Source organism: Eubalaena glacialis, chromosome 13 (genome assembly GCF_028564815.1).
Source record: "Eubalaena glacialis isolate mEubGla1 chromosome 13, mEubGla1.1.hap2.+ XY, whole genome shotgun sequence".
In the NCBI taxonomy this organism is placed as follows: Eukaryota; Metazoa; Chordata; class Mammalia; order Artiodactyla; family Balaenidae; genus Eubalaena; species Eubalaena glacialis.
In genome coordinates, this window is record NC_083728.1 from 29,167,063 (window position 1) to 29,193,520 (window position 26,458).

The window sequence follows — 26,458 nt, forward strand, 5'->3', positions numbered from 1 at the left end:
TTGTAAGCTCAGAATAATCATAGCTAGAATTGGAAACCTATATGCTTACAGAAATACTTAATTATAGCTAAGTAATATTTTAACTTAGTTGACTTGAATGCATATCATTTACCATTTCCCTGACTTGAATGTTGCATTTAGAATACATTTTTAAAATACTATATGCCTTCAAGAAACATTCAAGGATTTTTTAAAAATTGGATTATTTACTTAAATTTTATGGGATTAATTAATAATTAACACTTTCTTATTTCCCCACAGACAATAATTTATTTGATTCTAATGCATATCATTCTTGATTTGATGTGCCCTGGCTTTTAATCTAATATCTTAATTGAAGAGTTATAAAATTCATCTTAGTTTTTAATTATCTGAGTGGCTTTAGTCTAATAATAGATCATTCAACCTGTTTATATGCTATTTAATGATTATTATGACCATTATTTATGTATCAGCAAAACTGCTTCTTAACATTAAAAAAATTAATGGATACTTATTCAGCATGTTGTCTGCAGCTACAATTCAAGTAAAGGTCACTAAAATAAATGTTCTTTATGTGGTATTTACTGAGCATTTTTGACATTAAAACCATTCTTTTTTTTTTTTCTTAGTTGAAGTTTAAGTTAAGAAATTTTCATGTAATGGTCTGTGAGCTCCGTAGTCTGCTGTAAAATGAAGCCTGTGGGACTGTCTAAAATACTCTTGTATCTGGAATTATGCTACAGAGTAAATTCTAAATGGCCCCTTTGAATGTATTAACTATAAGTTTTAAATGTCAAAATTGCCTCTTTAAAAATTTCCTTTAAGTTTTAATCAGCACACAGAAAAAATTGACTTTTTAATTTTGGTGCACGGTTCTATGAATTTTACATGTATAGATTCCTGTAACCACCAGCAGAACTAGGATACCAAAAAACTACGTTGTACTATCCCTTAGTAGTCACACCCTTCCCCCATTCTAACTCCTGGCAAGTACTCTTCTACATGACTATAGTTTTATCTTTTCAAGAATGTCATACAAATGGAATTACATAGTATGTAACCTTTTTGAGACTGGCTTCTTTCTGGGTGTGTCTCTGAGCTTAGTACAAATTGTAGCAAGCGTCAGTGGTTCCATCCTGTGTATTGCTGGGTAGTGTTCTGTTGTCTGGATATACCACCGTTTATCTATCCATTTACCCCCTGAAGGACATTTAAGTTGTTTCCAGCTTTTGACAATTATAAATAGAGATGCAACATATACCTGTGTATAGTTTTTGTGTGAATATAAGTTCCTAATTCTCTAAGGTAAATATCTAGGCCTGGGTCATATGGTAAGTGCATGTTTTTTGTTTTTTGTTTTTATAATAGGAGTATAGTTGCTTTACAATATTGTGTTAGTTTATACTGTACAGCAAAGTGAATTAGCTATACGTATACATATATCCCCTCTTTTTTGGATTTCCTTCTCATTTAGGTCACCACAGAGCACTGAGTAGAGTTCTCTGTGCTATACAGTAGGTTCTCATTAGCTATCTATTTTACACATAGTATCAGTAGTGTATATATGTCAATCCCAATCTCCCAATTAATCCCACCTCCTCCTTCCCCCTTGGTATCCATACGTTTGTTCTCTACATCCATGTCTCTACTTCTGCTTTGTAAATAAGGTCTATACCATTTTTTTCAGATTCCACATATATGTGTTAATATATGGTACTTGTTTTTCTCTTTCTGACTTTCTTCACTCTGTATGACAATCTCTAGATACATCCATGTCTCTACAAATGATCCAATTTCGTTCCTTTTTATGGCTGAGTAATATTCCATCTTCTTTATCCATTCCTCTGTTGATGGACATTTAGGTTGCTTCCATGTCCTGCCTATTGTAAATAGTGCTGCAATGAACATTGGGGCGCATGTGTCTTTGAATTATGGTTTTCTCTGGGTATATGCCCAGTAGAGGGATTGCTGGGTCATATGGTATTTCTATTTTTACTTTTTTAAGGAACCTCCATACTGTTCTCCATAGTGGCTGTATCAATTTACATTTCCACCAACAGTGCATGTGGGTTCCCTTTTCTTCACACCCTCTCCAGCATTTATTGTTTGTAGATTTTTTTGTTGGTTTGTTTGTTTGTTTTTTTAACATCTTTATTGGAATATAATTGCTTTACAATGGTGTGTTAGTTTCTGCTTTATAACAAAGTGAATCAGCTATACATATACATATATACCCATATACCCTCCCTCTTGCATCTCCCTCCCACCCTCCCTATCCCACCCCTCTAGGTGGTCACAAAGCACCGAGCTGATCTCCCTGTGCTATACTGCTGCTTCCCACTAGCTATCTATTTTACATTTGGTAGTGTATATAAGTCCATGCCACTCTCTCACTTCGTCCCAGCTTACCCTTCCCCCTCCCCATGTCCTCAAGTCCATTCTCTACGTCTGCATCTTTATTCCTGTCCTGCCCCTAGGATCTTCATAAACAATTTTTTTTTTTTTTAGATTCCATATATATGTGTTAGCAAACAGTATTTGTTTTTCTCTTTCTGACTTACTTCACTCTGTATGACAGACTCTAGGTCCATCCACCTCACTACAAATAACTCAATTTCGTTTCTTTTTATGGCTGAGTAGTATTCCATTGTATACATATTCCCCAACTTCTTTATCCATTCATCTGTTGATTGACACTTAGGTTGCTTCCATGTCCTGGCTATTGTAAATAGAGCTGCAGTGAACATTGTGGTACATGACTCTTTTTGAATTATGGTTTTCTCAGGGTATATGCCCAGTAGTGGGATTGCTGGGTCGTATGGTAGTTCTATTTTTAGTTTTTTAAGGAACCTCCATACTGTTCTCCATAGTGGCTGTATCAATTTACATTTCCACCAACAGTGCAAGAGGGTTCCCTTTTCTCCAAACCCTCTCCAGCATTTATTGTTTGTAGATTTTTTGATGGTGGCCATTCTGACTGGTGTGAGGTGATACCTCATTGTAGTTTTTTTTTTTAAATTTTCGAATTTTACTAATTTTTTTATATAGCAAGTTCTTATTAGTTACCCATTTTACACATATTACTGTATACATGTCAATCCCAATCTCCCAATTCATCACACCACCACTACCCTCCCGCCCCGCCACTTTCCCCCCTTGGTGTCCATACGTTTGTTCTCTATATCTGTGTCTCTCTTTCTGCCCTGCAAACTGGTTCATCTGTACCATTTTTCTAGGTTCCACATATATGCGTTAATATACGATATATGTTTTTCTCTTTCTGCCTTACTTCACTCTGTATGACAGTCTCTAGGTCCATCCACGTTTCCACAAATGACCCAATTACGTTCCTTTTTATGGCTGAGTAATATTCCATTGTATACATGTACCACATCTTCTTATCCATTCGTCTGTCGATGTGCATTTAGGTTGCTTCCATGACCTGGTTTTGTAAATAGTGCTGCAATGAACATTGGGGTGCATGTGTCTTTTGAAATTATGGTTTTCTCTGGGTATATGCCCAGTACTGGGATTGCTGGGTCATATGGTAATTCTATTTTTAGTTTTTTAAGGAACCTCCATATTATTCTCCATAGTGGCTGTATCAATTTACATTCCCACCAACAGTGCAAGAGGGTTCCCTTTTCTCCACACCCTCTCCAGCATTTGTTTTTTGTAGATTTTCTGATGATGCCCATTCTAACTGGGGTGAGGTAATACCTCATTGTAGTTTTGATTTGCAGTTCTCTAATAATTAGTGATGTTGAGCAGCTTTTCGTGTTCTTCTTGACCATCTGTATGTCTTCTTTGGAGAAATGTCCATTTAGGTCTTCTGCCCATTTTTGGATTGGGTTTTTTTTTTAAATATTCAGCTGCACGAGCTGTTTATATATGTTGGAAATTAATCCTTTGTCCATTGATTCGTTTGCAAATATTTTCTCCCATTCTGAGGGTTGTCTTTTCATCTTCTTTGTAGTTTCCTTTGCTTTGCAAAAGCTTTTAAGTTTCATTAGGTCCCATTTGTTTATTTCTGTTTTTATTTCCATTACTCTAGGAGGTGGGTCAAAAAAGATCTTGCTGTGATTTATGTCAAAGAGTGTTCTTCCTATGTTTTCCTCTAAGAGTTTTATAGTGTCTGGTCTTACATTTAGGTCTTTAATCCATTTTAAGTTTATTATTGTGTATGGTGTTAGGAAGTGTTCTTTTCATTCTTTTACATTTAGCTGTCCACTTTTCCCAGCACCACTTATTGAAGAGACTGTATTTTCTCCATGGTATATTCTTGCCTCCTTTGTCATAGATTAGTTGACCATAGGTGCGTGGGTTTATCTCTGGGCTTTCTATCCTGTTCCATTGATCTATATTTCTGTTTTGGTACCAGTACCATATTGTCTTGATTACTGTAGCTTTGTAGTATAGTCTGAAGTCAGGGAGTCTGATTCCTCCAGCTCCGTTTTTTTCCCTCAAGACTGCTTTGGCTACTCGGGGTCTTTTGTGTATCCATACAAATTTTAAGATTTTTTGTTCTAGTTCTGTAAAAAATGCCACTGGTAATTTGATAGGGATTGCATTGAATCTGTAGACTGCTTTGGGTAGTATAGTCATTTTCACAATATTGATTCTTCCAATCCAACAACATGGTATATCCCTCCATCTGTTTGTATCATCTTTAATTTCTATCATCAGTGTCTTATAGTTTTCTGCATACAGGTCTTTTGTCTCCTTAGGTAAGTTTATTCCTAGGTAGTTTATTCTTTTTGTTGCAGTGGTAAATGGGAGTGTTTCCTTAATTTCTCTTTCAGATTTCTCATCATTAGGGTATAGGAATGCAAGATATTTCTGTGCATTAATTTTGTATCCTGCACCTTTACCAAATTCATTCATTAGCTCTAGTAGTTTTCTGGTGGCATCTTTAGGATTCTTTATGTATAGTATCATGTCATCTGCAAACAGTGACAGTTTTACTTCTTCTTTTCTGATTTGTATTCCTTTTATTTCTTTTTCTTCTCTGATTGCTGTGGCTAGGACTTCCAAAACTATGTTGAATAATAGTGCCGAGAGAGGACATCCTTGTTTTGTTCCTGATCTTAGAGGAAATGCTTTCAGTTTTTCACCATTGAGAATGATGTTTGCTGTGGGTTTGTCATATATGACCTTTATTATGTTGAGGTAGGTTCCCTCTATGCCCACTTTCTGGAGAGTTTTTATCATAAATGGGTGTTGAATTTTGTCAAAAGCTTTTTCTGCATCTATTGAGATGATCATATGGTTTTTCTTCTTCAATTTGTTAATATGGTGTATCACATTGATTGATTTGCGTGTATTGAAGAATCCTTGCATCCCTGGGATAAATCCCACTTGATCATGGTGTATGATCCTTTTAATATGTTGTTGGATTCTGTGTGCTAGTATTTTGTTGAGGATTTTGCATCTATATTCATCAGTGATATTGGTCTGTAATTTTCTTTTTTTGTAGTATCTTTTTCTGGTTTTGGTATCAGGTGATGTTGGCCTCATAGAATGAGTTTGGGAGTGTTCCTTCCTCTGCAATTTTTTGGAAGAGTTTGAGAAGTATGGGTGTTAGCTCCTCTCTAAATGTTTGATAGATTTCACCTGTGAAGCCATTTGGTGATGGACTTTTGTTTGTTGGAAGATTTTTAATCACAGTTTCAACTTCATTACTTGTTATTGGCCTGTTCACATTTTCTATTTCTTCCTGGTTCAGTCTTGGAAGGTTATACCTTTCTAAGAATTTGTCTATTTCTTCCAAGTTGTCCAATTTATTGGCATAGAGTTGCTTGTAGTAGTCTCTTAGGATGCTTTGTATTTCTGTGGTGTCTGTTGTAACTTCTCCTTTTTCATTTCTAATTTTATTGATTTGAGTCCTCTCCCTCTTTGTCTTGATGAGTCTGGCTAATGGTTGATCAATTTTGTTTATCTTCTCAAAGAACCAGCTTTTAGTTTTATTGATCTTTGCTATTGTTTTCTTTGTTTCTATTTCATTTATTTCTGCTCTGATCTTTATGATTTCTTTCCTTCTACTAACTTTGTGTTTTGTTTATTCTTCTTTCTCTTGTTCCTTTAGGCGTAAGGTTAGATTGTTTATTTGAGATGTTTCTTGTTTCTTCAGGTAGGCTTGTATTGCTATAAACTTCCCTCTTAGAACTGCTTTTGCTGCATCCTATAGGTTTTGGATCATTGTGTTTTTGTTGTAATTTGTCTCTAGGTATTTTTTGATTTCTTCAGTGATCTCTTGGTTATTTAGTAACGTATTGTTTAGCCTCCATGTGTTTGTGGTTTTTAAGGTTTTTTCCCTGTAATTGATTTCTAATCTCATAGTGCTGTGGTCAGAAATGATGCTTGATACGATTTCAATTTTCTTAGATTTACAGAGGCTTGATTTGTGACCCAAGACATGATCTATCCTGGAGAATGTTCCGTGTGCACTTGAGAAGAAAGTGTAATCTGCTGTTTTTGGATGGAATGTCCTATAAATATCAATTAAATCTGTCTGGTCTATTGTGTCATTTAAAGCTTGTGTTTCCTTATATATTTTCTGTTTGGATGATCTGTCCATTGATGTAAGTGAGGTGTTAAAGTCCCCCACTATTATTGTGTTACTGTTGATTTCCTCTTTTATAGCTGTTAGCAGTTGCCTTATGTATTGAGGTGCTCCTATGTTGGTTGCTTATATATTTATAATTGTTATATCTTCTTCTTGGATTGATCCCTTGATCAATATGTAGTGTTCTTCCTTGTCTCTTGTAACATTCTTTATTTTAAAGTCTATTTTGTCTGATATGAGAATTGCTACTCCAGCTTTCTTTTGATTTCCATTTGCATGGCATATCTTTTTCCATCCCCTCACTTTCAGTGTGTTTGTTTCCCTAGGTCTGAAGTGGGTCTCTTGTAGACAGCATACATACGGGTCTTGTTTTTGTATCCATTCAGGGAGCCTGTGTCTTTTGTTTGGAGCATTTAATCTATTCACGTTTAAGGTAATTATCGATATGTATGTTCTTATTACCATTTTCTTAATTGTTATGGGTTTGTTTTTGTGGGTCCTTTTCTTCTCTTGTGTTTCCCACTTAGTGAAGTTCCTTTAGCATTTGTTGTAGAGCTGGTTTGGTGGTGCTGAATTCTCTTAGCTTTTGCTTGTCTGTAAAGCTTTTGATTTCTCCATCGAATCTGAATGAGATCCTTGCTGGGTAGAGTAATTTTGGTTGTAGGTTCTTTCCTTTCATCACTTTAAATATATCATGCCACTCCCTTCTGGCTTGTAAAGTTTCTGCTGAGAAATCAGCTGTTAACCTTATGGGAGTTCCCTTGTATGTTATTTGTCGTTTTTCCCTTGCTGCTTTCAATAAGTTTTCTTTGTCTTTAATTTTTGTCAATTTGATTACTATATGTCTCGGCGTGTTTCTCCTTGGGTTTATCCTGCCTGGGACTCTCTGAGCTTCCTGGACTTGGGTGTCTATTTCCTTTCCCATGTTAGGGAAGTGTTCAACTATAATCTCTTCAAATATTTTCTCAGGTCCTTTCTCTCTCTCTTCTCCTTCTGGGACCCCTATAAGGCGAATGTTGTTGCGTTTAATGTTGTCCCAGAGGTCCCTTAGGCTGTCTTCATTTCTTTTCATTCTTTTTTCTTTATTCTGTTCCATGACAGTGAATTCCACCATTCTGTCTTCCAGGTCACTTATCCGTTCTTCTGCCTCAGTTATTCTGCTGTTGCTTCCTTCTAGTCTGTTTTTCATTATAGTTATTGTATTGTTCATCTCTGTCTGTTTGTTCTTTAATTCTACTAGGTGTTTGTTCTTTAGTTCTTCTAGGTCTTTGTTAAACATTTCTTGCATCGTCTCGATCTTTGCCTCCATTGTTTTTCCGAGGTCCTGGATCATCTTCACTATCATTATTCTGAATTATTTTTCTGGAGGGTTGCCTATGTCCACTTCATTTAGTTGTTTTTCTGGGGTTTTATCTTGTTCCTTCATCTGGTACATAGCCCTCTGCCTTTTCATCTTGTCTATCTTTCTGTGAATGTGGTTTTTGTTCCACAGTCTGCAGTATTGTAGTTCTTCTTGCTTCTGCTGTCTGCCCTCTGGTGGATGAGGCTATCTAAGAGGCTTGTGCAAGTTTCCTGATGGGATGGACTGGTTGTGGGTAGAGCTGGGTGTTGCTCTGGTCGGCGGAGCTCAGTAAAACTTTAATCCGCTTGTCTGCTGGTGGTTGGGGCTGGGTTCCCTCCCTATTGGTTGTTTGGCCTGAGGTGACCCAACACTGAAGCCTACCTGGACTCTTTGGTGGGGCTAATGGTGAACTCTGGGAGGGCTCATGCCAAGGAGTACTTCCCAGAAGTTCTGCTGCCAGTGTCCTTGTCCTAATGGTGAACCACAGCCACCCCCTGCCTCTGCAGGAGACCTTCCAACACTAGCAGGTAGGTCTGGTTCGGTCTCCTATGGGGTTACTGCTCCTTCCCCTGGGTCCCAATGCACACACTACTTTGTGTGTGTCTCCCAAGAGTGGAGTCTCTGTTTCCCCCAGTCCTGTCAAAGTCCTGCAAGCAAATCCCACTAGCCTTCAAAATCTGATCCTCTAGGAATTCTTCCTCCCATTGCTGGATGCCCAGGTTGGGAAGCCTGATGTGGGGCTCAGAACCTTCACTCCAGTGGGTGGACTTCTGTGGTATACAGTTTTTGAGTCACCCACCCAGCAGTTTTGGGAATTGATTTTATTGTGATTGTGCCCCTCCTACCATCTCATTGTGGCTCCTCCTTTGTCTTTGGATGCGGGGATCTTTTTTGGTGATTTCCAGTGTCTTCCTGTCAATGACTGTTCAGCAGTTAGTTGTGATTCCGGTGCTCTCGCAAGAGGGCGTCCGGTTTTCTATTTTTTTTAAATGAGTGGATGTTGAAATTTGTTAAATGCTTTTTCTGAATTGATTAGATCCTGAGGTTTTTCTCTATACTATTAAATATTACACCAACCAAGTTTTTTTTTTTTTTTTTTTGGCTGTGTTGGGTCTTCATTGTTGTGCGTGGGCTTTCTCTAGTTGTGGCAAGCGGGGGCTACTCTTCGTTGCAGTGCACAGACTTCTCATTGTCGTGGCTTCTCGTGTTGCAGAGCCCAGGCTCTAGGCCCGCGGGCTTCAGTAGTTGTGGCATGCAGGCTCTGTAGTTGTGGTGCGTGGGCTTTGTTGCTCCACGGCATGTGGGATCTTCCTTGGCCAGCACTCGAACCCATGTCCCCTGCATTGGCAGGCAGATTCTTAACCACTGCACCACCAGGGAAGCCCACCAACCAAGTTTTGAATTTTTAACCAGCTTTACATTTCCAGAATAAACTCTACTTGGTCATGGTATATTATTTCTTTTATGTATCATTGGATTCAATTTGCTAATATAGTTTAGCAGCTTTATTGAGATATAATTCACATACAATAAATATTTTAAAGTGTTAAAAAACCCTTTTTATAAAGTGTTAAATTCATGGTTTTTCATATATTCACAGTATTATGCAACCAATACCATTATCTCATTTTAGAACATTTTAATCATTCAAAAAGCAACCCCATACTCATAAGCAATGACTCTTCACTCCCTCCTTCCCCACAACTCCTGGCAACAAGTAATCCACTTTCTGTCACTCGTATAATATATGGCTTTTTGTTTCTGGCTTTTTTTCACTTAGCATAATGTTTATTTATGTCGTAAAATGTATCTGTACCTCATTCCTTTTAATGGCCAAATTAATATTCCATTTTATGGATATGCATTTTGTTTATCCATTCATCTGTTGGTAGACATATGAGCTGTTTCCATTTTTTTGACTATAATGAATAATGTTGCTGTGAACAATAGTTTATAATTTTTTGTGTATACATGTTTTCATCTTTCCTGGATATATATGTAGGGGTGGAATTGCTAGGTCATATGATAATTCTATGTTTAACTTTTTAAGGAATTGTCAAGCTGTTTTCCAAAGTACCTGTGCCAGTTTAAATTTCCACCAACAATATATTAGAGTTCCAATTTCTCTATATCTTTACCAACACTTGCTATTGCCCCTTTTTTGATTATAGCTATCCTAGTGAGTATAAAGTAATAGCTCGTGGTTTTGATTTGCATTTTCCTAATAACTAATGATGTTGATCATCTTTTCAGATAGATTTGCTAGTATTTTGTTTAGGACTTTTGCATCTGTGTTCATGAGGGATATCGGTCTGTATTTGTCTTTTCTTGTACTGCCTTTTTCTGATCTTGGTATCAGGGAAGTACTGACCTCATAAAAATAACTTGGAAAGTGTTTCCTCCTATTTTATTTTTCTGTGAAAAGACTGTGTAGAGCTGGTACTATTTCTTCTTTAAGTGTTTGGTAGAATTCACCCATGAAATCATCTGATCTGGAGATTTATATTTTGGAATGTTTTAAACTATGAATTCAACTTTTAAAATAGTTGTAAAGCTATGCAGTTATCTATTTCATTTTAGGTGAGTTTTAGTAGTTTGTAGTTTTCAAGGAATTGCTCCATCTCATCTAAATTGGTGATTATGTGTGTAGAGTTGTTTAGAGTGTTCCCTAATTATCCTTTTAATGTCTGCAGGGTCCATAGTAATAACCCCTCTTTCATTCCATGTATTGTTAACTTGTATCTTCTCTCTTTTTTTCTTTTAAATCATATTAGAGGCTTATTAATTGTATTGGTCTTTTCAAAGAACCAGCTTTTGGTTTCATTGATTTTCTCCTTTGCTTTTCTTTTTCAATTCCATTGATTTCTGGTATGATATTTATTATTTCCTTCCTGCAGCTTGCTTTGAGTTTATTTTGCTCTTATTTTTTAGTTTTATTAAGGTGGAAGCTTAATTGATTTGAGACCTTCTTTAAACAGTTAATGCTATATATTTCCCTCCAAGCACTGCTTTAGCTGCATTGCACAAATTTTGACATGTTGTATTTTCATTTTTGTTCAGTTCAAAATATTTTCTAATTTCCCTTGAGACTTCCACTTTGACCTGTGGATTATTTAGAAGTATGTTGTTTAATTTTCAAGGGAGAGTTTCCTGTTACCTTTCTGCAATTATTTCTACTCTAATTCATTATGGTCAGAGAACATACTTTAAATGATTTTGATTCTTTTAAATTTATTAAGGTTTGTTTTATGACCTAGTGTAGGGTCTGTCTTGATGGATGGCACTTGAATATATTCTGCAGTTGTTAGGTGGAATGTTCTATAAATGTCAATTGAACCTAGTTGGTTGTTAGTGCTATTCAGTCCTTCTATATCACGGCTTATTTTCTGTCTACTAGTTCTATTGATTACAGAGAAAGGAGTGTTCATGTCTGCAACTATAATTGTGAATCTATTTCTTCTTTCAGTTCTGACAAGTTTTGCTTCATGTATTTTGAAGCTCTTCTACAATTATTTACAATTATTATGTCTTCCTTGTGAAGTGACCCTTTTATTTTTATATAATGATTCTCTTTATCTCTGGTAATTTTCTTTGCTTTGAAGTCTACTTTTTCTCATATTAAGCCATTCCAGCTCTCCTTTAATTCGTATTATGGTATATCTTTCCCTATCTTTTACTTTTAGCTTACCTATATCATTATATTTAAAGTGAGTTTCTTGTAGAAAGCATCTAATTAAGTCATTTTTTATCCATCCTGAAAATCTCTGTTTAATTGATGTGTTTATACATTTAATGTAAATATTGACATGTTTGGATTTAGATCTACCATTTTATTGTTTGTTTCCTCTATTTTTCATTCCTCTGTTTCCTCCTTTCTTGCCTTCTTTTGGAATATTTGAACTTTTTTTTAGAATTCCATTTTAATTTATCTGTTGTTTTTTACTATATCTTTTGTTATAGATATTTTTAAATGGTTTCTTTAAGGATTACAAAATAAATACTTAACTTTTCACAGTCTACTTAGAATCAGTATTTTACCACTTCAAGTGGAGTGTAGAAACCTTGTACCATATAAGTTCCTTTATACTTCCTGCTTTATATTGTAATCAAAATTGTCTTATATATTACATCTACTTACATTGAAACCCCATCAGACAGTGTTATGATTTTTGCTTTCAACTGTCAAACATATTTTAAAGAATTCAAGAGGAGGACAGTCTATTAAATTTACCCAAATATTTACCATTTTTATTGTCCTTCTTTCCTTCCTGATGTTCTAAGTTTCCTTGTAATATAATTTCCCTTCTGTCTGAAGAATTTTCTTTAACAGTTCTTTCAGAGCAGGTCTGCTGACAATGAATTTTCTTAACTTACCTTTATCTGAGAATGTCTTTATTTTACTTTTATTCCTGATGGATATTTTTGCTGGGTATAGAATCCTGGTTGACTGCTCTTTTCTGTCAGCAATTTAAAATTCTTGTTCCAGTTTTCTCCTGCCCTTCATGGTTTCAGTTGAGAAATTCACAGTTATTCAAATCTTTATTCCTATGTAATTAACACATCATTTTTCTCTGATTGCTTGCAAGATTTTTTTCTTTATTTTTAGTCTTCAATAGTAACTGGAATCATTATTTTTCTATTATTATCATTATTATGATTTGGTTTATCCTCTTTGGGGTTCACCAGAAAGCTGGAGCTTGTAGCTTTATTTACTCTGCTCTGTTTTGCTGCCTTCTCCCCACAATTGCACCTGCATCTGGAGCCAAATGGTGGGAGGACAGAGAGAGACAAAAGAAAATAAGTAAATAAAAATAAAAATAAAAACAAAAAACCAGCAGAGGCTCATACTCTCTTAGGACCACAGATACTTGATTGGAGAAGTTTTTCCTCCCTCAGAGTTTTAGGGGTCTGTGGGTCCCTGATGTCACAGCCACCACTGCAGTATTCTCTGGGAGCTGGGACATGAGATAATGGAGAAAAGATTAAAAAATAAAAGAAAAATTATTTCCCCCTCTCACCCTGAGCATTAGGGGTCTCCTTTCCTAACCCTAAAGTCAGAACTAGGGAGATTCATGGGCACTCTGTCTGTGTTGATTCCCCAAGTCCAGGTTTGGGGCTGCCTTCAGACCAGGCTGGGGGATACCAGAGGACGAAAAACTGGTAAATTCACTAGTCAGTGGTATGTCAGATTCTACCCTTCTTCCCCAATTTCCTGCTAGTATTTTCGGAGTCCTCAAGTAGCTGCTACATACATTTTGTTCAGGTTTATTGCGGCATTCAGTGGGAGGAATGTGTTTACCCAGAATTGGAACCAAAATTGCTTTTGAAACTAAACAAATTTAAGTATTTCCCAATGTGTGCAAAACAAAAACTACTAATTTCTTTAGAATAATTTGTTTTATGCTTAAAATCCTCACTTGTTACAATTTATGTTGTAATTAAACATTGGTTCTCTTCTTCTCAATCACATGCTTTATGTTGCTGAGGAGAGATTCTTTACTAGCTAACACCATCCCAGATGGGAGTAATGTGGGTAGAGGTCCTCTCTCTTTTTGTGGGGTAAAGTTCCTTGTGGATATTTCTGGGAAATGTAGTCTTCTAAGTACCAAGGGAAAAAACCTGAGGAGAAACAAAAAATATTTTTAAAATAAGGATCTCAGAAATTATCTCCTGATAAACAAACAAAAATTACATGGCTTCCTTTGGTTTTGCTTTAAGTGTAAATAAGTCACATATAATTTAGGTGGGCCTTAGGGCAGATAAAACATTTCATCAATTAACTTACTAATTTAGCATTAGTTTTTTGTTTGTTTGTTTGTTTTTAGACAGAAGGCCTTATTTCACATGGCTTTTTCAACTACAATTTCCTATTTCTGCCACGATTGCTGTCATGTTTTTCCACAAAGCATAATGTAATTATGGCCATCTGATAGAATTCAGTTTAATTGAATGAGGGAAAAATATTACCAATGCAAAAAAAACTTATAGGCATTTGTTGCAAAATTATATGTATTGTTATAGAGTGATGGATTAACCACAAATCAGATCTACAAAAAAGATTTAACTTTGAAAAGTAACAGTTAATTTAAAATAATAATTTTTTTCATGTACATCGTAAATATTAACTATTTCTCACCAGGGCAGTATTGCAGAGTCATGATATGAAGTTGGTGAAGTCACTTTACGAATACTTCTCTTGGAAAATACAGTTTAGGGTGGAGGGTACCAAGTACAGCCTTGCCAAAAGTAGACAGAGACTTTAGGACTTAAAAGTCTTAAGAGACTAGGATAGCATCTGGCCTTGTGTTCTTATAGAAGACTAGGGCCTGGCACAATGCATGCTTGCTCTCTCATTCACTTAGTCAATATTTATTGAGCACCTGATATGTGTTAGGCACCATTGTAAGCACTGGGGATATGGCAGGAGACAAAACAAAGTCCCTTCCTTCATGGAGTGTACATTCTAGTGGGGGTAATAATGAAAGACTACAAATAGTAAAAATACAATCTGGTGGTGAAATATAGCAACACTAGGGCAGAGGAAGTGAGGGAGGAGGGAATCACTATTTTATTTTGGGTGGTCAAGGAAGGCCTCCCTGGGACAGTGACATTTGAGCAGAGATCTGGAAGAAGTGACAGATGGTTTGAGCAGAGGAATGACAGATCAGATAGTTAGGTCTGGTTCAGAAGGAGGGAGCCCCTTCCCATTGAGCCCCACTTCCCACACACGGAGCAGATAAGAAACCAGGTCCAGAGAGTGAGTTAACTTATCTGAAGTTGCAGGGCTAGAAGTGGAAACGCTAGGCAGAGAGTCCAGTTTTCTTCACTTTTCCCACTTGTTTTTCCTCTTCTTCCCCTGTGATAGTGGGTGGAAGACAGACACAGAGGGGAAACACTTACTTTAGGTTGTGAGTGCATATCTTTCCATCTTTCCAATGATTCACCATCTTAATACCTCAAGGAAAAACATTTTTGTTTTCACATATTTAAGATTCTTGCTATCATTTTTCTAAGTAGTCTGAGCGCTGTTTGCATTAAATACTCAGAGGTACTTGATTTGAGGAGTGAAAAATGTTCTCAGAGGAATTCGGATCAAATTACTATTTAAGCCAAGCGTGTGACAGGGAGTAAGACTGTTATCATCATCCGATGTTACAGATGAGAAAGGTGAGGCCCATAGAGGTGAAGGGGCTTGCCCAGGGTCACACGACCTGTCAGTGGGCCAACGTGCTCTCCGCCAGGCCCCGCCGCCCAGCTCTAAGTGCAGGCCGGTGTGGAGGTGGGAGAGGCCCCTACTCCATGCGTGCTGGCGTCTCCTCCCGCGCCCTCTGGAGCAAGACACTAACTATCTCTTTAAGAAGGAAAGTGAAGCGGGCCGCTTACGCAGCTGCCGGCAAGCCGCCGACTGGCTGGTCCCCTCCATCCACCTCACCCTCCCTTCCCCTCCTTCCCTCCCTCCCTCCCTCCCTCCCGGCAGCCCCAGCCCCGGCGAGCACCCAGCTAGCCGCCTCCAGCAGGGGCTCCGGAGAGCAGTTCGGCGGCCTGGGCAGGGCAGCCGAAGCCATGGAAGCCTCCGCAGGTGATGACAGGAACCTCCCGGCCCACCGCCCAGCTGTGCCGCCGCAGCCCGGAGTGCCAAGTGCGGGGTGGGGGGAGGGGAGGCGCGGGCCCCGCAGGGGAGCGGCCGGAGCGCCAGGCGGGCAGCCAGCCCTCCAGGCTTTCCGGCCGCGGCGGCCCAGCTGTCAGCGGCCGGGGACTCGGCGGCCCGCTGTCCCCGCCCGCGCTCACCCGCCCCTGTCTGTCTGTTTTCCCCACCGCCGCAGGTTGCTGATCTGGGCCAGGCAGCTGCAGCAGCGACTGCAGAGGCGCTGCGCCAAGCCGGGCCGGAGTGGTGAGAGCCGGCGGGGCTGCGGAGGGCGAGTGGACTCAGGTGAGGAGGCCTCGGCGGAGCAGGGATGGGGGCCTGTGCTGCACCGCGGCGGGCGGCGGCCGGCGGGCGGGGGCTGCTCTCTGCGGTGGAATCCCTCAGAGGGCACCAGCCGAGGAGGGGTTAACTGTGACTCATTCTTACCATCCCTTCATTCCCCTACATCCTTCGAAGCGCCCCACCACCACCACCTAGAAATTCACTAATTAGAGGATGTTGGTGGCAGCAGAGAAGATGCCCAAAGTGGGCTATTTGGAGGATTTTAGGGATCACCCCATTCCTATTTGTTTTCCTCTTACGGCATTTGGCAAACGTTTAAGCCTCTTTCTTTCTTGGAGGAGGAGCAAGAGTACCTGGGGGTGGGGGAAGCATGGAACCCCACATCCAGCCCAAGGTCAAGTGCCAATGACTGCTTCCTTTCCATATTCTCCCCTGAGAAGAACCAGGGCCCTGCAGTAGATCTGGAAAAAAATGTCCATGACCCCTAGAGTGGGAGATCTAAGCCTCAGCCTCCATGGATTCTCCACGGGATGTGACGGTTTCTCCTTCTGCTCCTCAGCAGGGAGCTGGGCTGTTGGGAACACCTACTAGCCTGGGAAGCGCCCATATTCCCTTACTCAACCCTGCAGATTGAGGAGAGGCCTGGAGACACACTGCCTGTTTCCTCTGCCTTCTCTGCCCATCTGGAGGTGGGATGTGCTGGAGTTACTTCCCAGTAAAAGGTGGTCTCTGCAGGCAGGGTCGGGTAGGGAAAGTGCCAGAGATTGGGGTTCTAGTCCTTTAGCTTGCTCGTAGGCCACAAGTAGCCATCTTCAAATTCTGTAGGCGTGGGTGTCTGTCTGTTAATCTGTTAAATTCAGGCGTTGGATTAGATGGTCTGTACAATTTTAATATGCCATTCAAGCAGCTCTTACATGTAAGGGGGACATCCCTATTAAAGCAACCCAGAATTTAAACTTGGGTCTATGAAATAATAGGGGTTTCCTCAGTTGATCTTTTTCAACTCGAGACTTCTCAAGTGAAACATGGACTGTGTGGGCCTTGTGGAACTGGAGGTATCAGACAGTCCTATATTGTCATCTCTGCGCCATCACTGGGATGACCTTTGTCAAGTTACCTCCCTTCCCCAAGCTTCAGTTTCCTCATCTGTAAATCTGGGAAGAAGGGTATGTATCTCAGAGGGTTGATATAAGGATTGAATGAGACATATATGAAAGCACTTAAAATAGTGCCTGTGCCTGGCACATAATAGGTTCTCAGGGACACAGGAGTTGGGAGATAGACTGGAGGAAGAGAGGAGGGGTGGCTGCTCTTAGTCAGGTTCTCTCCCACCTCCCCCACCCCACTGGTCTCTTTTACATCCCTGCGGATGGTTCCCTGCCAGGGGATAATGAATGCTGGAGTGTGTTGGGCTGCCAGGCTGAGGGGCCTAGGAAGCAATCAGGAGGTACAAACATTTCCACTGCAAGGGCGCTGACATCATTCCAGCAATGATGGTCCCAAGGAGGCATATATAGCCCAGCACTGGGTTTGGAAAATCTTGGCATCCGAGGGCAGAGTCCCTAAGGGAACAGAAACATCAGAATCTTGTGTGCTGGCAGGGAGGCAGGGACTGTGGCTTTCTGCTTTCACATGGATCCCACTGCTGCTCCCTCGCCCTCCCAGGAATCTCTCATTAGGATCTCCATGAGACAAGGAGGTCAAGTTTTTGGTGTCTGTATTTTCTGTTCTTTATCTTCCCTCCTGCTGTCCTGTTCAGCCTTTCATTCATCTTTTCTTGCTCCAGTTTATTTCAAAGATACATTCTGCCGCTTGACAACATGATAAAGAAGCCTCCCCATAGGGTGGGGCAGGGCATTTTACTGCTGCACCATTTGGGCCAAAAGAAGTTGTTATGTCCCCACCTGCCCTAAATCCCCATTAGATTGTGAGCTTCTCCCAGCAGAGGCATGGACTTTTTCCTCTCTGTGTCTCCAATCTCGAGCCCATGGCTAGGCATAAAGTGGGTCCTCAGGAAGTGTTGAATCAAATAAGTTGGAGGAAATTATGTCCCTAAGCCAACCAGGTTAGGGAGAAACTGTGAGAATGTGTTGACAGTGTAGGGAAAAGCATTTTAAAGTATAGGGTACTGTGCCAGTTGTTGATTGTCATTATTTATTGCTCATACTGTTATTATTGCTATTGCCAGGGGCCAACAGTTGTTTTACCTTCTCCTCAAGTCAGGCTTGAAGGGATTAGATGTGCCTGGGGGGTGTGATTATGTTGACAAACAGATGGTTCTGGCTGGTGAAAGATAAGCATGAAGGGAAGAGGATGGGAAAAGAGTGATTCCAGCCACTTCCTGTGTTTCGGGGAGGGGGCAGATAAGGAGAATCAAACGGCCAAAATGGACATGTAGCAAAAAATCAGGAGACCCAGGTCCCAGGTCTTGTTCCACCGCCACCTCAATGTGTGACCTTGGGCCAATCACACCTCCACTCAAGACCTCTGGGTCTCCAGCTATAAAACGAGAAGACTGGACCGCATGATCCCTAAGGCCCCTTCTGGTTCTGACATTTTGTCAAGTGGATTTTGTTAAATAAAAATGAGACAACTATTATCACTCTCAGTATCATTTATGGAATAGCAGACCATTACATATTTCAGGTGATCCTCATAACAGATTATGCCACTTTGAAAGATGAGGAGACTAAGTCTTAGAGAGAGTGACTTGCCTAAGACTGCACAGCTCGAAGTGGCAGACTTGTTATCTGACACCCGGTCTATCTGACTTGAAAGGGTGAGCTCTTGCAAAGGTTTCACAACCTCCCCTTGTCATCACTGTGAATTGTGTGTACACTTGCACACGTGCATAGGGCTTTGGAGGAGGGAAAGCTGTGAAGGATTCGTGACAAAAGATCAGGCATTTCCCCAAAGGGATTGTTGCAGGGGACTTGCTGGGTTGAAGAGTGTGTAAGTCAGTGCTGGAAAGTCTTCCTTGCACTGTGAGCTCTGCCTTGCTGATGGGTGGTGGGTGCCCCTTTACCAAGGAGAACAGCCAGGAGTGAATGACAATCATGACAGGCACACTTTTTGAGCTCCTCCTATGTCCTGTGCTCTGTTTTACACAGGTTCACTTACTCCTCAGACAATCCTATAATGTAAGCACTACAATTTTACCCATTTTACAAGTGAGGAAGCCAGGGCAGTGAGGCAAAGAATCTCGCCCAGAGTTACACAGCTAATGTGTGGTAGAACTCGAGACAGTTTAGCTGGAAATGCACTGTACTGAGAGTTGAAAAGGCTGCTTTTAGTCTGAGCCCTCTCACTGACCGAGTGATTGTGGATCGGCCAGTTTCCTTCTGCATGTCACAAATGGGCTGGATGCATCTCTGGCTCTAAAGGGCCTAAACGCTGCCTTATCCCGGAACAGGAGTGGAGGGGATTCCTCGTCTAGCTAAACATGTATCAGCCTTTGTTTATTATTTATTTATCAGGCCCTAGACCAAGTGCACAGGATAAAGGAAGGAGTAAGAGGCGATCCCTAGTTTCAAGAAGCTCACGGCTAACAGAGGGAGACAAATATCTAAATGTGTAGGTATGATGAACCATCTAGGAGCTGTGATAATACTGATGTGGGTGTAATGGGACAGGGAGGGGGGATGGCCTTTCCTACTCAGTGGGTCAGGAAGGTGAGGGTGATGCCATTTTCTGTGTTGAATTTGTGTGTAGTAATAGTAATAATAATAGTAATAAATGTTCTACCCAACTTAGGACATTTCCAAACAGTTCTTGGCTCTTGACCCCAGCAACCCAAAAAGTGGCCACAGAGTCTGAGGGACCATCCAAACTCACTCTGTGGCACAGTTCCAAAGGAACCATCCATTTGTCTCAGGTGGGCCTGAACCTTCCCTGTCATCAGAGGCCTCTAGAGGCAGGACTCTGAGGCTCCTCTTGGAAAGCCTGTCTAGTGCCTATAACAATCCAATAGGCTTGGGAACTTCTTCCTCATGTCATTCTTTCACCTGTCTGGAGCACCTGACCCCTGGAAAGATGAAGGCATTTACCCAAGATTACTCAGCAAGGCTGGGATCAGAACTCTGGCCTAGTGGAATTGCATTTCTGAGCCATATGTGGATCTTTCTACATCTGGGTCAACAGGGACCTAAGGGGCTGTTTCTTCATTTGATGGGCAGCTTGCACTGAGTGGGAGGTTTGATGCAGGTGATGTGAAGCTTGAGCTGAAGGCCCTTATAGAGGATGAGGCCTGTGCTCCCAGGCTGCTTTTTACTGCTTAGTGGAGAGATATTTATGAAGTGTTTGTCACATGCTAGCACCTCCGAATTGAGGTGTTGAGCCAACCAAAAGGGAGCATCTGGGAAGCAGCCTGGTGCAGTGGAAAGAGCCAGCACCGAGGGGCTGGGAGACTCACCTCAGCTCTGCCAGGACTCCCTGGGTGGCCTGGGACGAGACTCTTTGCTTTTCCACACTGCAAAATGATAGTCTAGAGGTGGTGAGCTCTAAGGGCTCTTCAAGTGCTGACTGGCTAATAATTCAGTAACTCTTCCCTCTGTTCCAGAACCACTTTAGGGGGTACAAGAGTGGATGGGATACAGATAACTGTAACTTGAGGAAGAATGAGATAAATATAACAAGAGGAATGAGCAAATGCTCTGTGAGTTTGCTGGAGGGAGAGGGCTTGGGAAAAGCTCTGTTCAAAAGCCACCTCTTCAAAGATAGGATGAGACGTAGATAGAGGTGGGGTTTTTTTGAACCAGGAGGAGTAGCAGAAACATGCTATCATTCTGCGACAAGAAGGCTGTATAGCAGAGCAATGGTCCTCAGACTTAGATTTCAAAGATCAGTACGTTTGGGAATGTATCCTAGGTTGGCCAACTTTTTATTCTGCCAGGTAAAGACACATGACACTAGTTCTGTTCACTATTACTATCATATAGTCAGAGAAAGAACATTTTAATACCTTTAGCCCCAAAGTAAGAAGGCTATATAAAATCAGAAAAAAGTATTCCTTCAAACTGAATGCATTTTGCTTTATTAAAAACTCACTGCATTGTCCATACTTTTGCTGCAGACCAGTGTCCTTGTGTTTGGCTCTGAAGTCAGGCTGCTTGGGTTCGAATCCTAGCCAAGTTACTTTTTCTCTCAGAGCCTCTGCTTCCTCATCTGTAAAATGGGGACATGATGCTATCTACCTCATAAGGTCATTAGGAGGTCCGCATGCCATGATAAAACATGAAAAGCAAGGGACCTCAAACCCTGTTGTCTATGTTGGGCTCTTTGGGGGTGATAGCAAATTAGAGAGTGTTGCTTGAAAGAGGTGGCTGCTAGCCTGCTCTCGCCACTGCTGCCATGCAAGAATGTGGGCCTCATGTTGTCAGATCTTCTCATTTGTAAGAAATCTGGATGTTTGTGACATCTCTTGATTTTTTTAATGTGACCAACTAGGAAACACTTTAAAACGCACCCATTAACGTGTGTCTGTGTCAGGCCATCAGTCTCTGTCCCCTGATGTACAGTGTTAGATGCCAGGTGCGTAGTGCTCATAGTTGTCACCTGAGGATGAGGGCGGAGAAGGGAAACGAGGCTGGAAGTGCAGGCCCGGGCCAGGGATGCCCTGTCTGCAAGGCAAGGGAACATATTACTTTGGCCACTTGTGATCTTCTGCTTCTGGGCCCCCAGCTTCAAAGGCCCAATTAGTGCCCCTTCCCTTCTGGCAACACTGTCAGAACGGAGTCTCTAGAGACTGAGGCCTCCAGGCACCTCTGAGTCCCCTTGAAGCTGTCACTAGTCGGCCTCCCTACCACAGGGTCTCTGGAAGCTTGGTGGGCAGCCTCAGAAGAGGGAACTTGGCTGATGGCGTGTGAAGCCGGCACAGAAGCCACCCTCGAGAGGCAGGCGTGAGGAGAGGCTCTGGCAGCTCCTCAGCGGGAGAGGTGCTTCCTGTTCTCTGGAAGCCATGCTGGTTCTGCCACCTCTGCCTGGGTTATGATGAGGTCTGGACAGCAAGTGGTCTCTCTGTAGAGAACTCTGCCACACAGCCACCACCGAGGAAAAGCTGGGATCTGAGTGTGGAGGAAGCCTGGAGCCTTCTCAGAGAAGGACCTCAGAGGAGTTCCTAATTAGCAGGAGGAGCCCCGCCGACATGCTTTCAGGACATTCTGGGATTCAGACTAAAGCCACTGAGGACAGTTTACATTTTTGTGGCTCTAGTTAATCAAATATTCATCAAGCACCTACTGTGGTCAGGCTTTATCCGGGCCGCTGTGGGAGAATGCAAAGAAGTATTTCCATCCATTCATTCAGCCAATGTGTAGAGTGTCTGCTCTGTAAGCAGACCCCAAGATGTGGTCCCTCCCCTTAGGGAGCTTTTTAGGCTGATAAATATATATGGATGGTACATGGAGCCTGGCTCATAGGAATATTAATAACAGCTGCTGTTTAATTGTGTGCCTTCTGAGTAAAAGATACTAGCCATATAGTACCTGCTTTAAAGAGTGGGTACTGGGATTGAATGGAATCCTCATCTGAAGCACTCAGCACTGTGCCCACCACACACTGGTGCTCAATAAAAGGGTAGCTGCATTATAGTTAACTTGGAAAATTGGGCAGATCCAGAAGAAAGGCCAAGACACAGATGGGTTAGAGAAAACAAGACGCAAAACAATTCAGGCCCACTTAGCATATGTTATCCTCATTTTATAGATGAAGACACTGAGGCTCAGGGAGAGGAAGTAGTTTGTTCAGAGTTACACAGCTGCTGTGTAGCAGAGCCTACACTTAAATGCTGGTAAGTTTGGCATCGAAGCTGTGTTCCTTCTTCTAAGCCATATTGCCTCTAAAGAAGTGGGTAATGAACAAAGCAATAAAACTACCACATTCGACAGGTGAGGCAGTGCCACCTGGTGAGGTTAGGAGTTTTTATAATTGAGGAAGCTGGGACTAGTGGAAAGAAGGAACTGGCCAGAGTTATATAACCAGGGAGTGGTAGGGTTGGGACCCCAATCTAGGCATACTGGACATGTCTTCCCACACTGCTGGGGCAGAATAGTAGCCATTGAGGGTAAAGATAGTTGTCTCCAGATACTCAAGGTTCAGTCACAGGAAAGAGCCCAGGCTTCCATATGCCCTGAGGGACAGACCCCAGACCAGCACTTACAAGTGCCAGCCAGGGAGGAAAATTTTGGCTCAGTTCTAGGAAGAACATTCTAAATTGAAAAACCATCTAGCAATGAAACAATATGTTTTGAGAGCGAGCTCCTCATCTCGGGGCAGCTCACATAGGTCTGGATGTTCTAGAAGGAATTCTTGCAATGTAATGGGGTTTGGAATGGCTGTGCTTGACAGTCTTACAGTCTAGAGGATCTGGAATTCTAGTATAGGACTGGTCACAGGTGATGCAAGTGGTGGGTACCACTGGCGACCCCAGGAGAAAGGGTAACTGTAGGCTGGAGCTGTCTGAGAAAGCTTCCTGGGGGAGGAACTAGAGCAGGATCTAAAGGGCTGCGAAAAGGGAGAGGAGTAGGACTGGGTGAGGTGAGCAAGTCCTAGGGCGGTGAGCCCGCCAGTCTAGCTGGGCTGTAGGGTTAGTGCTTCTCAGCAAAGGGCATTCCCCTGTTCTCTGGGGCTTTTTAAATGGTGGAAATGGCACAGTGAGTCCTGGGTCTTTCCTCATTAGGAGGCTGGTTTGGCACCACACCCCCCTCTTACCTCCCAGCCATCCCTCCCTCCTTTCTTCATTGTACCACTCAGCTCCTCCCACCCTCCCTTTCAGAGGTGGCAGACTTTAGACATTGAGCTCCCTGGGAGAAAGGTGTGCCAAACGTGGCCTCTGCAGTGAGGCGAAGCCCGCAGCGTCTGACCAAGGCCACCTTCCTCGCATTTGGGGCACAGAGCTGAAGCCGACCTGGGCCTCCTAGTGGCTGCTTGCTGCTCAGGGTGAGCACTGGCTTCAGAGTCAGGACTGGCTCATCTCCAGTTCTGCTACTTGTTAGCCTGGGACCTCAGACAAATTGTCTTACCCCCGGACCACGTTCTCATCTACCAAAGAGGGATCGATCATTCCTGCCTGAAAGGAGAGCGATGATCTGCTGAAAGGGCCTGGCATACAGCAGATGTCCCCACAAATGCCCCTCTTCTGCACGGCCTCAATCGCTTCTCTGCCCACTGGGTCCCAACCCTTGTCCAGGTGAATGAAAAGAGGGACACCACATACCAGGTGCAGGGATGTGTGACTTAGCGCATCCTCCTACCGCTCTGGGAGGAAGGTATTATTATAGAAGAGGAAATTGAGTCAGAGAATTTAAGCAACTTGTCTGTTATATGCGGCCTAGCTACCAAATATCTGATTCCAGAGCCCACCTTCTCTCCACCTCGTTTTCTCCCTTTGCTTTTTCATCCTCTATCTCTCCCTATTTCTGTTGTCTTAGGCCTGTGAGTATCCATTCGTCCCTCCTCAGCCCTTAGCTGGGCTCTTACGAGCAAGATTACCAGCCCTGGGCCTGATTGGAGTGAGCTGGCCTAAGAGCTAGAGAAAGGCATTTTGTTACTTCAGAAATGTCCCTAAGGGACCCTTGGTAACATTCTATCCCAGGTCAGCAGTATTCCCTCCATGGGCCTTTCCTTTCTACCTAAATTACTTTTACTCACCCCAGTTCCCTCTGCCTGAAATTTTCTTCCCACCACTACTGCTATCTCCCCATATTCCCATTTGTCTCAAGGCCCAGCTCACATGCCATCTTTCAGGGGTCCCTCTTCATCAGCTCCTTCCCAGAGCCCAGGCTCCTAGTCACCAGACCAAGGTCTGTGCTCTCAGAGGACGGAGAGCACCTGACCCTGCATGCCCTCCCATTCTCTGCTCTGCAGAGAGCAGCCCATGCTGGGCAGTACCCAGGGCCCAGCCTGGAGCTGTAGGACACCTTGAGCCAACTCTCTGTTTTGTGGCTTCCTTCTGGAAGGAAGGGGGGTGGGGTCCGTGCCTGGGAGAGGATGGGCTTCAGAGTTTGTTAGGACTGGCAGGAGATCGCCATTGTAAGGAATCCCAGAGGTTAGCCTTCAGATGAAGGAGACCAGGATCCAAGCCTAGACAGCGTCAGACCCCTCGCCCTGCTCTCTGAGTGGTCGAGAGCAGAGAGCATGGACTTTGCAGTTGGACATGCTTGGACTGCCATTTTGGTCTCGACCATGGACTTACTTTGTGACCATGGGCAAGTCACTTGATTTCTCTGACCTTTTTTTTCCTCAGTAGTAAAAATGGGCATCATAATCATAATCCCAGCCTCATAGGAGCAAAGCTGGGTAGAGAATTAAACTAGATTAGAAATCCCATATGTGTAAAGCCCCCAGCACAGGGTTTAGCACACAGTAGGTGCTTAATAAATGCCAGTACGTTCCATCCACAGTTAGAAGGAAAGAACTTTATAACTTCTCTAGTTCTCCAAAGATCCGATACATCTTCAGTTGGTAGTGAGCTCCCCTCTCACTGGAGGTATTCAAACTGGGTCTGGGTGACTGCAGAACAGGAATGTTATTCAGAGGAGTGGAGCTTCAATCAGATGGATGTTGGGCTTTGAAACCATCAGATTCTTTCCTGCCCTGAATTTCTGCAATTCTGTGAAGACTTTGACTCAGATCTCATTAGTCAGTTATTAGAAATCAGTTGGGGTTCAGCTTGGATGTCTGCTTAGTACAGATACAAGACAGAATCCTGATGGAGTTATGAGCTTTCTCCCAAGAGGTGGCAATGCTAGAAACAAAATCGGGTCCAAGAAGAAGAGTTCTCATAGATCCTGTGAAGGGAACCTGGCTGGTATATTTGGGGCATGAAGCTAAATGTTTAGGCTGAATTTTGGGAAGGCTACCCCAATAGCCTTGCTAGCCTTGCTAGCCTAGCTATTTGGCCAATAGCATGAACTGCCCAGGGCAAGGCCTGTGTTTGATTTGTCTCTGAATCCCCAGTGCCCAGCGCAAGCCAGGCACACAGGAAGTACTCTGGACGAATAATGAGCAAATGGCAAGTAGCCTTGGTGTTTCTCACAGATGGAATCCTGAGTTGAGAGACTCTTAGGACTCCCCTGGAGGCCAAGTGGCAGTTTCATACTCAGTGCATGTACGTCTGTGTGTCTGTGTCCAAGTCCGTGCGTGTGCCAGGCTTCCCAGAAAGACTCCTCCTGCTTGCTGCTGCCCTGCCTTCTTCTCTTTCCCCTGCCCCTTCCCCTCCTTCCAGCTTTATTGATGTATAGACAACATACATCAAGCTGCACATACTTAAAGTGTACAGTTTGGTAAGTTTTGACATAGTATGTAACCCATGAAACCATCACCACAATTAAGATAATGAACACATCCATCAACCCTCAAAGTTTCCTCTTGCACCTTTGTAATTCCTTCCTCTCATGCCTCCCTCTCCCCTCCCTTGTCCAGGCAACTACTGATCTGCTTTCTGTCACTATCAATTACTTTGCGTTTTCTAGAATTTTGTATAAATGGAATCATACAGAATATACTTTTTGGGAGGTGGTGGGGGTCTGGCTTCTTTCACCCGGCATGATTATTTAGAGATTCAAGTTGTTGTGTACATCAGTAGTTTATTCCCTTTCATTTCTGAGTACACATAGTACACCATTGTATGTAAGGGTAAACCATG

At 42.2% G+C, this 26,458-nt stretch overlaps 1 protein-coding gene across 2 annotated transcripts in view; it reads left to right on the top strand.

Moving 5' to 3' along the window:
- Positions 1–15,386: 15,386 nt before the first annotated feature.
- SNPH (syntaphilin) overlaps positions 15,387–26,458 on the top strand; it is a 40,118-nt gene continuing 29,046 nt past the window's right edge. For both annotated transcript variants that reach the window (XM_061208331.1, XM_061208332.1), the window contains exons 1-2: positions 15,387–15,468; positions 15,713–15,819. The gene's annotated coding sequence lies outside the window, so the exon portion shown is untranslated. The remainder of the gene's footprint in view (positions 15,469–15,712; positions 15,820–26,458) is intronic.